Raw genomic sequence first — 18,763 nt, 5'->3', positions numbered from 1 at the left:
CTTTTGCACTTAATATTTAAGTTTTTACTTGATTGTTGCAGTTGCTACTACATACAACTTGCTTTGGTCATGTAAGCAAAAAACCGAACACAGTAGCAATAACAACGACAGCAACAATAACTTTTCTATTATGACTCTAAAGAAGAACAAAAACAACAACAATTACAACATGGCAAAGTTTTTTATAAAATAAATATACAACTTTTGTTTACTAAATAAATAAGGAAGCTTTAACAATATTTTACTTATAACTTTAGATACAAAGTGGATTATAATAAGAGGTAGCTATAGGTATAGTTGAGATTATGATCCGAAGAAAATCGAGACTATAGTTTAGTCTATCGTCGAAACTAAAGTCTGCTTCCTTATCGTAACTTAAGTCTGGTTCAAAGTCAAGACTTTAGTCAGGTTCACAATTGTGGCTTTTGCCTGATCCACGGTTGGTACTATGTTTTTATCCATAGTCGAGAATATAGTTGTCAAGACATTAGTCGGGTGTATAGCCTACACTATACTCTGTTATCTATAGTCTAGTCTATTGTCAAGACATTAGTCCAGTCTATAGTCCAGTCTATAATCCAGTCTATAGTCTAGTCTATAGTCTAGTCTATAGTCTAGTCTATAGTGTAGTCTATAGTCTAGTCTATAGTCTAGTCTATAGTCTAGTCTATAGTCTAGTCTATAGTCTAGTCTATAGTCTAGTCTATAGTCTAGTCTATAGTCTAGTCAATAGTCTAGTGTATAGTCTAGTCTATAGTCTAGTGTATAGTCTAGTCTATAGTCTAGTCTATAGTCTAGTCTATAGTCTAGTCTATAGTCTAGTCTATAGTCTAGTCTATAGTCTAGTCTATAGTCTAGTCTATAGTCTAGTCTATAGTCTAGTCTATAGTCTAGTCTATAGTCTAGTCTATAGTCTAGTCTATAGTCTAGTCTATAGTCTAGTCTATAGTCTAGTCTATAGTCTAGTCTATAGTCTAGTCTATAGTCTAGTCTATAGTCTAGTCTATAGTCTAGTCTATAGTCTAGTCTATAGTCTAGTCTATAGTCTAGTCTATAGTCTAGTCTATAGTCTAGTCTATAGTCTAGTCTATAGTCTAGTCTATAGTCTAGTCTATAGTCTAGTCTATAGTCTAGTCATAGTCTAGTCTATAGTCTAGTCTATAGTCTAGTCTATAGTCTAGTCTATAGTCTAGTCTATAGTCTAGTCTATAGTCTAGTCTATAGTCTAGTCTATAGTCTAGTCTATAGTCTAGTCTATAGTCTAGTCTATAGTCTAGTCTATAGTCTAGTCTATAGTCTAGTCTATAGTCTAGTCTATAGTCTAGTCTATAGTCTAGTCTATAGTCTAGTCTATAGTCTAGTCTATAGTCTAGTCTATAGTCTAGTCTTATAGTCTAGTCTATAGTCTAGTCTATAGTCTAGTCTATAGTCTAGTCTATAGTCTAGTCTATAGTCTAGTCTATAGTCTAGTCTATAGTCTAGTCTATAGTCTAGTCTATAGTCTAGTCTATAGTCTAGTCTATAGTCTAGTCTATAGTCTAGTCTATAGTCTAGTCTATAGTCTAGTCTATAGTCTAGTCTATAGTCTAGTCTATAGTCTAGTCTATAGTCTAGTCTATAGTCTAGTCTATAGTCTAGTCTATAGTCTAGTCTTAGTCTAGTCTATAGTCTAGTCTATAGTCTAGTCTATAGTCTAGTCTATAGTCTAGTCTATAGTCTAGTCTATAGTCTAGTCTATAGTCTAGTTATAGTCTAGTCTATATTCTAGTCTATAGTCTAGTCTATAGTCTAGTCTATAGTCTAGTCTATAGTCTAGTCCTATAGCTCTAGTCTATAGTCAGTCTATAGTCTAGTCTATAGTCTAGTCTATAGTCTAGTCTATAGTCTAGTCTATAGTCTAGTCTATAGTCCTAGTCTATAGTCTAGTCTTAGTCTAGTCTTAGTCTAGTCTATAGTCCTAGTCTATAGGTCTAAGTCATAGTCTAGTATCTAGTCTAGTCTACGTCTAGTCTATAGTCTAGTCTATTCTAGTCTATAGTCTAGTCTAGTCTAGTCTATAGTCTTAGTCTAGTCTGTCTAGTCTTCGATAGTCTAGTCTATAGTCCTAGTCTATAGTCTATTCTATAGTCTAGTCCTATAGTCTATCTATAGTCCAGTCTATAGTCTAGTCTATAGTCCTAGTCTATAGTCTAGTCTATAGTCTAGTCATAGTCTAGTCTATAGTCTAGTCTATAGTCTAGTCTATAGTCGAGTCTAGGATATTCTAGTCTATAGTCTAGTCTAATAAATGGTCTAGTCTATAGTTTAGTCTAAGTCTAGTCCATAATCTAGTCTATAGTCTAGTATTTATTCTAGTCTATAGTCTAGTCTATAGTCTAGTCTTTAGTCTAGAGTGTAATCGGGACTATAATCTAACATATAGTCTAGCCTATTGTATAGTCTAGCATTTTGTCTTTACTATAGCGTAGTCTATAATCAAGTCTATCTTATGATCTAAATCAGGGCTATTGTCTGGTCTATCTATAATCGGGACCATAGTTTAGTCTATAGTCTAGTGTATAGTGCATACTTTATGCTATAGACTAGAGTCTAGTTTCGACTACAGCCTATTTTATAGTCAGGACTATAATTTGATCTTCGTCTATGCTTGGCCTAAAGTATGGTCTAAAGCTAAGGCTGCAGTCTAGTCTATAGTCGAAGTTGTAGTCTGATTTGTAGTAGAGACTATATTCACGAATATTATCGAGTCAGCTATATCAACGGTTCCCAAATGGGGGTCCGCGGACCCCTAGTGGTCCGTAGTAAAATCCTAGGGGGTCCGCGAAGACGAACGAAAAAAAACTATGAATAAACAATATTCTGCTTTTATATGTATGTACAAATATCTCCAATTTTTTTTTGAATTTTATTTTTTCGGTTGTTTATCAGGAAGAAGCTAGGCTAGAATTTATTGTATAACTTTTATAAAGTAAAGTATTGCGTGATTTGTAATTTTTATTTCCTGTATATGTACTGAAATAATGGTTTTTATTTCAGACAAATAATACTCTGCCTTACAATTAAATTAGGGATACTGGTATTCCGGAGTATGAAGTTCAATTCAAAGATAAGCTTATTACAGATTTAAGTTTATCAAATTGTAAGCAAAGTGTTCTCGTTTGAAAGGACTAAAATTATATATTTCCAAAACAGACTCTTTATGCATCTCTTTATAAATATTCCAATCCGACGTGATACACAGATTTTAACTTGATTTTGTCGACCAATACATATTATTAAATTAACATCAGAAAATCCATAGCGTTTCGCGTAAATATGTAGCCAAAAACCATGAAGTAAAATAATTCGTTGGTATTTTAAAATTCAAATTTAAGTTCCAAATTCACAGTACTTTAACAAAGAGTTCAAATCATATATACCGCAACAACATAGAAGAAGTCCAACTTTCATATATTATTTTCCCGAAAACTTAGCACACTTACTCAGTTCACCCTTTGCAATCGCAACAAATTTTTGAAACGTGACTCCTTAAGCACATGTGACAATATCCGATAAAGAAACCTTTTCGCTACCTTGAAGAAAAATGAACATGAAAGATCTCACGATCAAAAAATTAAACATCATGTTAACATATCAACAAAGAAGTCATTCTATCTTCAAACATGCAATTGAAAACCTATCTGAAATATTATATATTCTCAATGTACGGGAATATTTTATAGATATGACATCTCTACATTTATTAGACCTAGGGATTAATGAACTAGGTCAATTTTCGGATGGACAATTATTTAGAACAATAAGATATCAAAATATGTATGGGGGTCCGCGAAATTAAATAAGTTCTTCAAGGGGTCCGCGAAGTAAAAATCGGTGGGAACCGCTGAGCTATATAATATATAGTTAACACGTTAATGTAGTGTATATAAAGTCGAGACTTATCTATAATCTAGACCTAAGTCCATACTATATCAGATCGACCTATGTTTGGCTCCTGTTTACTATTTCAACAAAAAAAAATTGAATTTATTTCACTTTAGTTTTACTCTACAATCAATTTAAACGGAGTTACGCTTGCATTTATGAGCAACCCCATTTCACAAATAAACATTTTAACATAATTGCTTTTTTTCTACCTATCTTGACACTTTTAAAAATGGGTTATACTGGTAGCCATATAAGGACCAACACACAAATCATTTTATCTTATTATATATGCTGGAAACGTACATAGCTAAAAATCTCTTCCGAAAACATATTTATCTTGAAAGTATGCTGTATTTTATGCATAATTAAAACAGCCTATAGTTATGCTACAAGGAGAGAAAATCATATTTATAATTAGTTTAGTCATAAAATATAATTTCATTAAATTTTCTTTGTTAATTATTACACTTTTCCTTTCATTTGTTTCCATTATTTAGCCTTTAGCTAATTTTTTCATTCTTTCTAATTTACTTGACTATTTGCCCAAATGCATTTCTCAGAATAATTCAAATTCTTTTGTCTGAAATTAATTACCATGTGCAACACATATTTATACCAAATATTAACTTCATATCATTTTCATATATTTGTTCTGTACGAAGTTCTACTACAATGAGATGATGCTTAAATAAATAAATTAACTCTGTAACTAGTTTAACATTATAATTAATAAAGTTTTAATTTTTTTTGTTTGCTACCAAATGTTTGTGTATGTATGTATTGCAGCATGTATACAAATTTGATATAAAATATTTCTAGGTGTTTGTTTTGGTAGTAAGGGAGTTACACCATTTACATGCGTAAATGCTATAATTTGGTCTCTAGTGACGGCTATAATTTTAATATAGTCGTTAGCTACAGTATAGTCTCTAGACTAAACTATAAACTAAACTATAGACTAGACTATAGACTAGACTATAGACTAGACTATAGACTAGACTATAGACTAGACTATAGGTTAGACTATAGACTAGACTATAGACTAGACTATAGACTAGACTATAGACTAGACTAGACTAGACTAGACTATAGACTAGACTAGACTATAGACTAGACTATAGACTAGACTATAGACTATAGACTAGACTATAGACTAGACTATAGACTAGACTATAGACTAGACTATAGACTAGACTATAGACTAGACTATAGACTAGACTATAGACTAGACTATAGACTAGACTATAGACTAGACTATAGACTAGACTATAGACTAGACTATAGACTAGACTATAGACTAGACTAGACTATAGACTAGACTATAGACTAGACTATAGACTAGACTATAGACTAGACTATAGACTAGACTATAGACTAGACTATAGACTAGACTATAGACTAGACTATAGACTAGACTATAGACTAGACTATAGACTAGACTATAGACTAGACTATAGACTAGACTATAGACTAGACTATAGACTAGACTATAGACTAGACTATAGACTAGACTATAGACTAGACTATAGACTAGACTATAGACTAGACTATAGACTAGACTATAGACTAGACTATAGACTAGACTATAGACTAGACTATAGACTAGACTATAGACTAGACTATAGACTAGACTATAGACTAGACTATAGACTAGACTATAGACTAGACTATAGACTAGACTATAGACTAGACTATAGACTAGACTATAGACTAGACTATAGACTAGATTATAGACTAGACTATAGACTAGACTATAGACTAGACTATAGACTAGACTATAGACTAGACTATAGACTAGACTATAGACTAGACTATAGACTAGACTATAGACTAGACTATAGACTAGACTATAGACTAGACTATAGACTAGACTATAGACTAGACTATAGACTAGACATAGACTAGACTATAGACTAGACTAGACTAGACTATAGACTAGACTATAGACTAGACTATAGACTAGACTATAGACTAGACTATAGACTAGACTATAGACTAGACTATAGACTAGACTATAGACTAGACTATAGACTAGACTATAGACTAGACTATAGACTAGACCTATAGACTAGACTAAGACTAGACTATAGACTAGACTATAGACTAGACTATAGACTAGACTTAGAACTAGACTATAGACTAGACTATAGACTAGACTATAGACTAGACCTAATAGACTAGACTATAGACTAGACTATAGACTAGACTATAGACTAGACTATAGACTAGACTATAGGACTAGACTCATGACTATAGACTAGACTATAGACTAGACTATAGACTAGACTATAGACTAGACTATAGACTAGGACATAGAGACTAGACTATTAGACTAGACTATAGACTAGACTATAGACTAGACTATAGACTAGACTATAGACTAGACTATAGACTAGACTATAGACTAGACTATAGACTAGCTATAGACTAGACTATAGACTAGACTATAGACTAGACTATAGACTAGACTATAGACTAGACTATAGACTAGACTATAGACTAGACTATAGACTAGACTATAGACTAGACTATAGACTAGACTATAGACTAGACTATAGACTAGACTATAGACTAGACTATAGACTAGACTATAGACTAGACTATAGACTAGACTATATACTAGACTACAGACTACACTATAGACTAGACTGTAGACTAGACTATAGACTAGACTATAGACTAGACTATAGACTAGACTATAGACTAGACTATAGACTAGACTATAGACTAGACTATAGTCTAGATTATAGACTAGACTATAGACTAGACTAAGACTAGACTATAGACTAGACTATAGACTAGACTATAGACTACACTATAGACTAGACTATAGACTATACTATAGACTAGACTATAGACTATACTATAGACTAGACTATAGACTATACTATAGACTATACTATAGACTAGACTATAGACTAGACTATAGACTAGACTATAGACTATACTATAGACTAGACTATAGACTATACTATAGACTAGACTATAGACTATACTATACTGCAAACTAGACTATGGACTATACTATACTGCAAACTAGACTATAGACTCGACTGTAAACTAGACTATAGACTTCAATTTCTCAATTAAGCCACAGTGTAATGCCATTACATATATAAATTCATTTCACTATGCAAATTTATTAGATATAAATTAGTTTTTAACTCTGATGGTGTGAGTTAGAAAGTGAGCGTTGTATATAGTCAAAGTATGGGTGTTAGAAATCCTACATTTAACGTATTGCGTACGAAGCTAAAATTTAATGTTTACGAAATTAAAATAGTTTTAGTTCGACTAAAAACCACATGCTTTATTTGCCTGGTTCTAAAATGAAGTGGTGTTAGAGTACAGGTGTGAGGGGTAGTGATAGTGTGGTGCAAAAGGACTAAACAAGTGAGTGAGTATGTAAAGTGGCGGTGATGTGTGGTGTTTGTTAACATTATTATATGAGAATTTTCTTCTCTGACTGATGAAGCTGAACAGAAATGAGAAAAATTAAATTGTATAAAGTAAATTAGAAAAATGGATTTTAGGGTGACCAGAGGAATGTTGTAGAAATAGAAAGATTTTGAAGGTGCATGTTTCTTAAAATAATTTTATATGAAATTTTAGTTGAATGCTGGGCTTTAGTGTCGTCAATAGCACCTGTTCTCCCTAATCCTCTAAAAATTCTAAACTCTTTCCTACTTTCCATTTCAAATAAAATTAAGTTATATAAAATTATTTTCAGAATTTCCAAAAACTGTTTACTTATACATTTACCACAGAAATTTTTAACTGTTGCGACCATAAAGTGCCAGGCAGGCGTCTGCATTTCAGCCAAAAGTTATTGTATATTTAAAGTGGTATTAGTGGTGGCTGTGGTATGGCATGGCGTCGTTGGTTAAGGTGGTGGTTTTAGAGGCAACTTAATTTTCTTGTATTTAAATTAAGCTTTGACAGACTGAAACCACAAATTAGACCACAAAATGTTTATAATTTGCGGATATTACACGAAATATACATTTTCATACATTATACACTTCAGCCGGCGGAAGACTCATGTAAAATTTAACACATTTAAAATTTCTTTAGACAAACTACACATTTGGGAATATTTAAATACTTTTATGTAGAGACAGACAGACAGACAAACTCAAACATATATACATACGTATGAATTCCTGAATATTTACATATTAAATGTTGAGCAAGAATCTGTATATTGTATTTCTAATGACTGCAGATGGAGAAGCTTTTTTATTACAGTTTTATTTGTCTTTGTTTAAAAATGGTGAAACGGTTTTGATGGGTTGGTTTTATTCTTATCAAAAATTAAAAGTTAAATAAATTGCTATATTTGTCTTGTGTGTTAAATTGTGCACAGGTAAAAGGGGTAAAGGGGATTTGAAAAAAGTGTAATTTTAAAAGATTCACATATTGTAGAGACTATAGACTCATGTGTGTCTATAGTTCAGACTATAGTCTACAGGCTATTTTCTGGTCCATAGTGGAGACTGTATTATGATCTATTGGTGACAAGATATTTCGGTATTTAGACGAGTCTTTAGTCTAGTCTATAGTCTAGTCCATAGTATAGTCTATAGTATAATCTATAGTATAGTCTATAGTCTAAACTGTAAACTAACTATAGTCTAGTCTATAGACTAGTCTATAGTCTAGTCTATAGTCTAGTCTAGAGTCTAGTCTATAGTCTAGTCTAGAGTCTAGTCTATAGTCTAGTCTAGAGTCCTAGTCTACAGTTAAGTATATAGTCCTAGTCTATAGTCTAGTCTAGTCTATAGTCTAGTATATAGTCTAGTCTATGGTCTATTCTATAGTAATAGTCTATAGTCTAGTCTATAGTCTAGTCTATAGTCTAGTCTATAGTCTAGTCTATAGTCTAGTCTATAGTCTAGTCTATAGTCTAGTCTATAGTCTAGTCTATAGTCCTAGTCCTATAGTCTAGTCTATAGTCTAGTCTATAGTCTAGTCTAGTCTATCTATAGTATAGTCTATAGTCTAGTCTATAGTCTAGTCTATAGTCTAGTCTATAGTCTAGTCTATAGTCTAGTCTATAGTCTAGTCTATAGTCTAGTCTATAGTCTAGTCTATAGTCTAGTCTATAGTTCTAGTCTCTAGTTAGTCTATAGTCTAGTCTATAGTCTAGTCTATAGTCTAGTCTATAGTCTAGTCTATTTAGTATAGTCTAGTATAGTCTAGTTCTATAGTCTAGTTCTATAGTTCTAGTCTAGTAGTCTGTCTATTCTATAGTCTAGCTAATAGTCTAGCTAATAGTCTAGTCTATAGTCTAGTCTATAGTCTAGTCTATAGTCTAGTCTATAGTCTAGTTATAGTTAGTCTATAGTCTAGTCTATAGTCTAGTCTATAGTCTAGTCTATAGTCTAGTAGTCTAGTCTATAGCCTAGTCTATAGTCTAGTCTATAGTCTAGTCTATAGTCTAGTCTATAGTCTAGTCTATAGTCTAGTCTATAGTCTAGTCTATAGTCTAGTCTATAGTCTAGTCTATAGTCTAGTCTATAGTCTAGTCTATAGTCTAGTCTATGGTCTAGTCTATAGTATAGTCTATAGTATAGTCTATAGTCTAGTCTATAGTCTAGTCTATAGTCTAGTCTATAGTCTAGTCTATAGTCTAGTCTATAGTCTAGTCTATAGTCTAGTCTATAGTCTAGTCTATAGTCTAGTCTATAGTCTAGTCTATAGTCTAGTCTATAGTCTAGTCTATAGTCTAGTCTATAGTCTAGTCTATAGTCTAGTCTATAGTCTAGTCTATAGTCTAGTCTATAGTCTAGTCTATAGTCTAGTCTATAGTCTAGTCTATAGTCTAGTCTATAGTCTGTCTAGTCTATAGTCTAGCTAATAGTCTAGCTAATAGTCTAGTCTATAGTCTAGTCTATAGTCTAGTCTATAGTCTAGTCTATAGTCTAGTCTATAGCCTAGTTTATAGCCTAGTCTATAGTCTAGTCTATAGCTAGTCTATAGCCTAGTCTATAGTCTAGTCTATAGTCTAGTCTATAGTCTAGTCTATAGTCTAGTCTATAGTCTAGTCTATAGTCTAGTCTATAGTCTAGTCTATAGTCTAGTCTATAGTCTAGTCTATAGTCTAGTCTATAGTCTAGTTTATAGCCTAGTCTATAGTCTAGTCTATAGCCTAGTCTATAGCCTAGTCTATAGTCTAGTCTATAGTCTAGTCTATAGTCTAGTCTATAGTCTAATCTATAGTCTAGTCTATAGTCTAGTTTATAGTCTAGTTTATAGTCTAGTCTATAGTCTAGTCTATAGTCTAGTCTATAGTCTAGTTTATAGTCTAGTTATAGTCTAGTCTATAGTCTAGTCTATAGTCTAGTCTATAGTCTAGTCTAGTCTATAGTCTATAGTCTAGTCTAGTCTATAGTCTATAGTCTAGTCTATAGTCTAGTCTATAGTCTAGTCTATAGTCTAGTCTAAGTCTAGTCTAGTCTAGTCTATAGTCTAGTCTATAGTCAGTCTATAGTATAGTCTATAGTCTAGTCTATAGTCTAGTCTATAGGTCTATAGTCTAGTCTATAGTCTAGTCTATAGGTCTAGTCTCTAGTCTAGTCTATAGTCTAGTCTATAGTCTAGTCTAGTCTAATAGTTCTAGTCTAGTCAATAGTCTAGTCTATAGTCTAGTCTATAGTCTAGTCTATAGTCTAGTCTATAGTCTAGTCTATAGTCTAGTCTATAGTCTAGTCTATAGTCTAGTCTATAGTCTAGTCTATAGTCTAGTCTATAGTCTAGTCTATAGTCTAGTCTATAGTTAGTCTATAGTCTAGTTATAGTCTAGTCTATAGTCTAGTTCTATAGTCTAGTCTATAGTCTAGTCTATAGTCTAGTCTATAGTCTAGTCTATAGTCTAGTCTATAGTCTAGTCTATAGTCTAGTCTATAGTCTAGTCTATGTCTAGTCTATAGTCTAGTCTATAGTCTAGTCTTAGTCTAGTCTATAGTCTATAGTCTAGTCTATAGTCTAGTCTATAGTCTAGTCTATAGTCTAGTCTATAGTCTAGTCTATAGTCTAGTCTATAGTCTAGTCTATAGTCTAGTCTATAGTCTAGTCTATAGTCTAGTCTATAGTCTAGTCTATAGTCTAGTCTAGTCTAGTCTATAGTCTAGTCTATAGTCTAGTCCATAGTCTAGTATAGTCTAGTCTATAGTCTAGTCTATAGTCTAGTCTATAGTCTAGTCTATAGTCTAGTCTATAGTCTAGTCTATAGTCTAGTCTATAGTCTAGTCTATAGTCTAGTCTATAGTCTAGTCTATAGTCTAGTCTATAGTCTAGTCTATAGTCTAGTCTATAGTCTAGTCTATAGTCTAGTCTATAGTCTAGTCTATAGTCTAGTCTATAGTCTAGTCTATAATCTAGTCTATAGTTTTTAACTCTGAAAACTAATCTTTATTATCTCTATTATTACACACAGTTACACTGTAACATTTACATACAAAACAAACATAAATATAACTATTTTATTACATAAATTTTATAATAATGTGTTAATAATCATTAAACCTTCAAATCCCTTATCCGATTGTTTTACATCTTTTAATATACTGCTGCTGTAATAACAACTAACTATTACAAGAACTACAACCACATTAACTTAAGTGTTTTTCTTGTGTTTTTTTTTTTTCTTGTAATTATGTAGGTGGTTGTTGGCTATGTAGTGCGGTGGGTTTGGTGTAGTTTGTTAACCTTCAAAATTAAGGTTGAGGGTTAAGGGAGGATAACATTAATGAGTGTTAGAGTGATTTTATGAGTGTTTGTGTAACTAACATAACAGAAAGGAGGAGAATTTTAGTAGATTAAACTAATTTTAAGAAGATATTCTACTTCTTGATTTTAAATAATAGTAAAGGCCTCTTTAATTCGGATTACAATATAATTTCTCAACAATTCAGAAATTAATTTTTGTGTAAAATTTTTATGATTTTCCATTTTGTTCCACTGTAGTTCACCCCATGGTTAAATTTTAAGTCATCCCAGACAATATTCTAAACCCCTAATACCTTTTCAACTTACAGGCCAAAGATTACTTTGTTATTTCTTAAGTTGTTTATATTTTTATAATGTGCAATTTTGTCCTACTGTGACTCATCCTATACTTGAATGTTTGATCTCTAGAATTAATATTCCGAAAGCTTAATTCCTTTTCTATTTACACTCCAAATTTTAATTGAAAAATGAAAATTGCTTTAGTAGTTTAGAAGTTATAAACATATTCCCCTTTTAATTACTTTCAAAACCACAGTACGTATGACTAATATTAATTCATGACTTATTTTAGTAAAAATGAAATATCTAGAAAACTGTAATAGCTAATTAGAAAAATTCAACGGATTATGAAAGCCTACACAACTAGCTACCAAATACTTTATAATAACTCCTATTTAAGTAAAAAATCTAGAAAAATTTGATAAAGAAGTAGAAAATTTTTTTCTTAAAAATTTCATTTCTAGAATAAAATCATATTTTGTTTAAAAAATTTTAAAAATTTTAAAAAAATTCTTGAAAACTTAAACAATTTTAATCATGTGCTATCATTTTAAACATCTTGGCACTTTCACCTCACTAGTTATTATGAGTGTTATTTAAGTGCTTTGGGAAGTTGGGATTAAATTTACGAAAACGGAAGTTTTAATAGACGACATACTTACATATGTAAAACTAACATTATTACAACTATAAGATGAAGCACAAACAGGCATCGAAAAGTTGGTGGACCAAGGAAGAATTTAACAATATGAATGTGAATTTTTGCACTTAAAACTTCAAGGAACTTAAAACCCAAAAACTTCTTAATGTTTATTAGACCTAAAACTTTAAGATTCTAGTGCCGTCAAAGTATTTGTTATACCTGTCTATAGGTATTTTCATGTAAATAGGTTTGCATTACATTTTAGCTCCATTTGATACAAATATGTACTGAAATTTTTGCTTTTTTTCCTTTTCCGGTTTGCTTTGTAATTTTTCCTTTATTAACCGTAACATAAATTATTACTAAAGTTTGTTGTTGTTGTTGTTTTTTCTTATAATTGTTAATGTTCCTAGTGTTGTTATATATAAATTGTTACTGCTGCTCTTCTGTTGTAGCTTTTGGTGGTGGGTAATTAAATATAACAACAAAACTAATTGTTAATGTATGTATGTGAAAGGCAACATATGGAGCAACAAAACAGCCAACTTAAATAATTTATATTTATAACAAAAAACCATAGCTGCACATAAATAATTAACGTGAAAATGTGCAAAACAAAAAAAGTAAATTATTTCATAAATTTTTCTAATTACTGGAATGAACATTTATTTAATTTACAGCTAATAAACAACAGAATTTATTTACGTTTAGTTTTATACATGAATTTAAATAATTAATTAACAAAAAATTGCGAAATATGATTTAAATAAAATTAAACAAATTTACAAACTATTTTAACTTTTTACACTCACTCCTCTAAAAGCCAGAGCTGCGCTCACATTCTCATCTGGAAATAAAGATATCGTGTCCTGAAGTTTGAAAAAACTTAATTTTTTAACCATTTTGAGACAATGTCAAGACCACTTTATTCATAAAATATTGTATGCTATCTGATAGTCCATTCTGTCCGCTTTAAAATAAACACTCAACAGCTGAGTGTTCGAGATATCTTTATCGTAAAGCTTTAAAACTCATGGTTGTCGGCGTGTGTTATTAGCGGAAAAAATATTAATCATACGCATGGGATGACATATTCATCAGTTTTTTAAAAGCTTCATTATAACCTGCATCACCTGAGACACTGTGTGTCTCTGTAAACCTTTTGCGCATGTAACAGGTCGTAATTTTCAGCCCATTCGTTCTCCTAACTCTCATACAAACATGCCCATAGAATAGAGGATTTGAGCTCACAATTATGTTAAATGTACATGCATCTCTACAAAAATATGTAAAAACTCCATTCTATATACAAAATTCTCCATAAATAACATATATGTAAATCCCTCTATCAATATATATAAGGATAGGACCATATTTACCCTTAGCGCCACATAACTCCTTTTGCAGAAAAGTTTGTAATTTCTACAATATAATTTTCCGACCTTATTAAGTATATACAATTCAAGATCTTTATATAATAGCGGATTCGATAAAGCCATGTCCGTCAGTCTGTCTGTCTGCCTGTGTGTTGAAATCAATTTTCTGAAGACCTCTGATATTTTTGGGATCTCAGTCTTCAGTAATTCTATATGACATGCACTCAGAAGTTTCCTATTTAAAATCAGCAAAGTCGATTCATAAATAACGGAGATATAAGCACAAATCTGAAAATTACCACGTACCACTCTTGTAGTTAGTTAGTTAGTTAGTTAGTTAGTTAGTTAGTTAGTTAGTTAGTTAGTTAGTTAGTTAGTAGTTAGTTAGTTAGTTAGTAGTTAGTTAGTTAGTTAGTTAGTTAGTTAGTTAGTTAGTTAAGTTAGTTAGTTAGTTAGTTAGTTAGTTAGTTAGTTAGTAGTAGTTAGTTAGTTAGTTAGTTAGTTAGTTAGTTAGTTAGTTAGTTAGTTAGTTAGTTAGTTAGTTAGTTAGTAGTTAGTTAGTTAGTTAGTTAGTAGTAGTAGTTAGTTAGTTAGTTAGTTAGTTAGTAGTAGTTAGTTAGTTAGTTAGTTAGTTAGTTAGTTAGTTAGTTAGTTAGTTAGTAGTTAGTTAGTTAGTAGTTAGTTAGTTAGTTAGTTAGTTAGTTAGTTAGTTAGTTAGTAGTTAGTTAGTTAGTTAGTTAGTTAGTTAGTTAGTTAGTTAGTTAGTTAGTTAGTAGTTAGTTAGTTAGTTAGTTAGTTAGTTAGTTAGTAGTTAGTTAGTTAGTTAGTTAGTTAGTTAGTTAGTTAGTTAGTTAGTTAGTTAGTTAGTTAGTTAGTTAGTTAGTTAGTTAGTTAGTTAGTTAGTTAGTTAGTTAGTTAGTTAGTTAGTTAGTTAGTTAGTTAGTTAGTTAGTTAGTTAGTTAGTTAGTTAGTAGTAGTTAGTTAGTTAGTAGTTAGTTAGTTAGTTAGTTAGTTAGTTAGTTAGTTAGTTAGTTAGTTAGTTAGTAGTTAGTAGTTAGTTAGTTAGTTAGTTAGTTAGTTAGTTAGTTAGTTAGTTAGTTAGTTAGTTAGTAGTAGTTAGTTAGTTAGTTAGTAGTTAGTTAGTTAGTTAGTAGTTAGTTAGTTAGTTAGTTAGTTAGTAGTTAGTTAGTTAGTTAGTTAGTTAGTTAGTTAGTTAGTAGTTAGTTAGTTAGTTAGTAGTTAGTTAGTTAGTTAGTTAGTTAGTAGTTAGTTAGTTAGTAGTTAGTTAGTTAGTTAGTTAGTTAGTTAGTTAGTTAGTTAGTTAGTTAGTTAGTTAGTTAGTTAGTTAGTTAGTTAGTTAGTTAGTTAGTAGTTAGTTAGTTAGTTAGTTAGTTAGTTAGTTAGTTAGTTAGTTAGTAGTTAGTTAGTTAGTTAGTTAGTTAGTTAGTTAGTTAGTTAGTTAGTTAGTTAGTTAGTTAGTTAGTAGTTAGTTAGTTAGTTAGTTAGTTAGTAGTTAGTTAGTTAGTTAGTTAGTTAGTTAGTTAGTTAGTTAGTTAGTTAGTTAGTTAGTTAGTTAGTTAGTTAGTTAGTTAGTTAGTTAGTTAGTAGTTAGTTAGTTAGTTAGTTAGTTAGTTAGTTAGTTAGTTAGTTAGTTAGTTAGTTAGTTAGTTAGTTAGTTAGTTAGTTAGTTAGTTAGTTAGTTAGTTAGTTAGTTAGTTAGTTAGTTAGTTAGTTAGTTAGTAGTTAGTTAGTTAGTTAGTTAGTTAGTTAGTTAGTTAGTTAGTTAGTTAGTTAGTTAGTTAGTTAGTTAGTTAGTTAGTTAGTTAGTTAGTTAGTTAGTTAGTTAGTTAGTTAGTTAGTTAGTTAGTTAGTAGTTAGTTAGTTAGTAGTTAGTTAGTTAGTTAGTTAGTTAGTTAGTTAGTTAGTTAGTTAGTTAGTTAGTTAGTTAGTAGTTAGTTAGTTAGTTAGTTAGTTAGTTAGTTAGTTAGTTAGTTAGTTAGTTAGTTAGTTAGTTAGTTAGTTAGTTAGTTAGTTAGTTAGTTAGTTAGTTAGTTAGTTAGTTAGTTAGTTAGTAGTTAGTTAGTTAGTTAGTTAGTAGTTAGTTAGTTAGTAGTTAGTTAGTTAGTTAGTTAGTTAGTTAGTTAGTTAGTTAGTAGTTAGTTAGTTAGTTAGTTAGTTAGTTAGTTAGTAGTTAGTTAGTTAGTTAGTTAGTTAGTTAGTTAGTTAGTTAGTTAGTTAGTTAGTTAGTTAGTTAGTTAGTTAGTTTCAATTGTATCGAAAGCTTTCATATTCTATTGACAACTTCTACAATATTTCCCTTTATATCTCAGAGCAAATATATTCCCCACTTTAAGCATCTTAAACAATAGAAATTATTTTCTTAAATTTTTATATCCTACCCCCTCCCTTCCAATCCGCTCTTTGAAAAGCTGCTTATGACATTTTATACAACTACTACTTACTGCTGCTTTTACTGCCAAAGACTGTCATTGATTGTGTAAATTCTACTGATTACAGTGTAACGTTCGCAAAACACCATAGTTTGTTGGGATTGTTGTTATTTTTGTGTATGATTGTGGTTGAAAATGGTTACCTTTAAATTGTTGCCACAATATGTAAATGTTGTTGGTTGCTTGGCCTGGTATGTGTGTGCTTGCGAGTTTGTGCTATATTTTAAAACCAAATGTTTCCAAAACTAAAATGTTGCAATAATCAAAGACAATGTCTGGAGATATTCAAGTAGAAAACCTCATGATATAAATGACGGCGACAACAACGATGACGATGACTATAATGTCGACAAAATGTCGTCTGCATTGGAAAATTGAAATGAACCAGAACAACAGGAATTTGTTGGAGAAATAATGGTAAAGTTGGTGGGAGGGTAAAGTAAATGGTATGGTTAGTAAATTTGTAAACGTGGTGTCCTTTTTTTGTTCTCTGTAGCAGGTAAATAAAACCACAATAAAGATTTGTATATTTTATGTATAAATTGAGGGGGGGAGTGTTTTTGTTAGAATTTTAAAGAAATGCTTTTAAAATTGTGAATCGTAAATTTTGTTAGAAAATTGTGGGGAGAAGAACTACTTAGAAGTGAAAAAATGACTTCAAATTAAAACTAAAAGAGTCAGTAGGAAATTGAGATAAAAGCATTGTGTTAAAAGGCGTAATAAAAACTTTGTTGTTAAAAAAATGTGGTTAAAAACTTTTATTAAAACAAGTTTATTAACAGGCGTTATTAAAAATAGTTTTTATTAAAAAAGCTTTACGAATTTCCGAAAGTTTTTTTTTTGTTATAATAGCTTTTCTAAGTATGTCTTCATTAAATAAATAAATAAATAAATAAATAATCCTTTTCGAAAAGTTGTTTTTTTGAAAAGCTTTTATTGGAAAATGTTTGGTTTATAAAAGATCTGTGTTCATATTTAAAAAGCTTTATTATTAGGTTTATTAAAAAAGCTTTTTATTTTTCAAAAGCTTTTTATTAATAAAGCTCTGTTTTTTTTTATCTTTGTTTAAAAATACTATGTTGAAAAAGCGTTTCTTTAAAGAAGCTCAGTAAAGCTTTTTGTTTAAATATTTCGCTACCCATTCTTAAAATAAAACGTTTTAATAAGATTCTTGTCAATTTTTTCTATTAGTTTATTAAATTGTTTTATAACTTTTGTAACTTGATAACCTGGAAAAGCTTTAAGCTTTTTATTGACAAGGCTTTGTATCTTAGAAAAAAGCTTATTGTTAAAACTTATTTCAAAAAGATTGTTTAATAAAAAAGCTTTGTTTTGCAAATTAACTTTCTTAAAAATGTTACAAAAAGTTTTGTTACAAAAAAGTTTTTGATTGAGAAACATCTTTTTAAAAAAGCTTCTTGTTAAAAAGTATTTTGTAAAAAGTTTCGTCTGCTCTATTATTTGGATAAATATTTTTAGTTATAAAGGTTTTTTAAAAAAAAGCTCTTTGTTGTTAAAGCTTTTTATGGCCAAAGCTTTAAGTCTGTTTAAAAATGTTTTGTTAGAAAAAAGCTTATTATTAAAACTTATTCCAAAAAGGCTTTGTATGAAAAAAGCTTTTTATGCAAATTATCTTTCTTAAAAATGTTACAAAAAGCTTTGTTACAAAAAGCTTCTTGATAGAAAAACGTCTGGTTAAAAAAGCTTCTTGTTAAAAAGCTTTTTGTAAAATGTTTATATTGGTCTGTTTTTGAATAAGCTATTTGTAAAATAGTTTTTTGTTAAAAAAACTCTTTGTTGAAAAAGCTTTTTGTTAAAAAAAAGTTATTGTTAAAATTAATTTAACAAAATTTGTTGGAAAAAAGCTTCTTGATAGAAAAACGTCTTGTTAAAAAAGCTTCTTGTTAAAACGCTTTTTGTAAAATGTTTATATTGGTCTAATTTTTACTTAAGCTATTTGTAAAAAAGCTTTTTGTTGAATAAGCTATATGTAAAATAGTTTTTTGTTAAAAAAACTCTTTTTTAAAAAAGCTTTTTGTTAAAAAAAGTTATTGTTAAAATTTATTTAAAAAAGCTTTTTATTAAAAATGTTTAGAAAAGCTCATTGTTAAAAAACATGTATATAAAAACTTTAATCGTTGCAAAAAGTATCTTTGTGAAAAATGTTTTATTATAAAATGCTTCTTCTTAAAAAGCTTTTCTTAAAATGGTATCTTTTGTTCGTTTTCCTAAAGAAGTATTTTTGTTATAAAGTATTATTTATAAAACTTTCTGCTTATAAAGCTTTTTATTAAAAAATGTTTATAGTTACCACTTATTTAAAAAAGTTATGTTACATGCATTTTGTACAAGCTTTT

This window comes from Lucilia sericata, unplaced genomic scaffold (assembly GCF_015586225.1).
Source record: "Lucilia sericata isolate MDLA Ls3-8-SP2 unplaced genomic scaffold, ASM1558622v1 Contig000259F_arrow, whole genome shotgun sequence".
Lineage (NCBI taxonomy): Eukaryota > Metazoa > Arthropoda > Insecta > Diptera > Calliphoridae > Lucilia > Lucilia sericata.
This window is presented reverse-complemented; position numbering follows the sequence as displayed.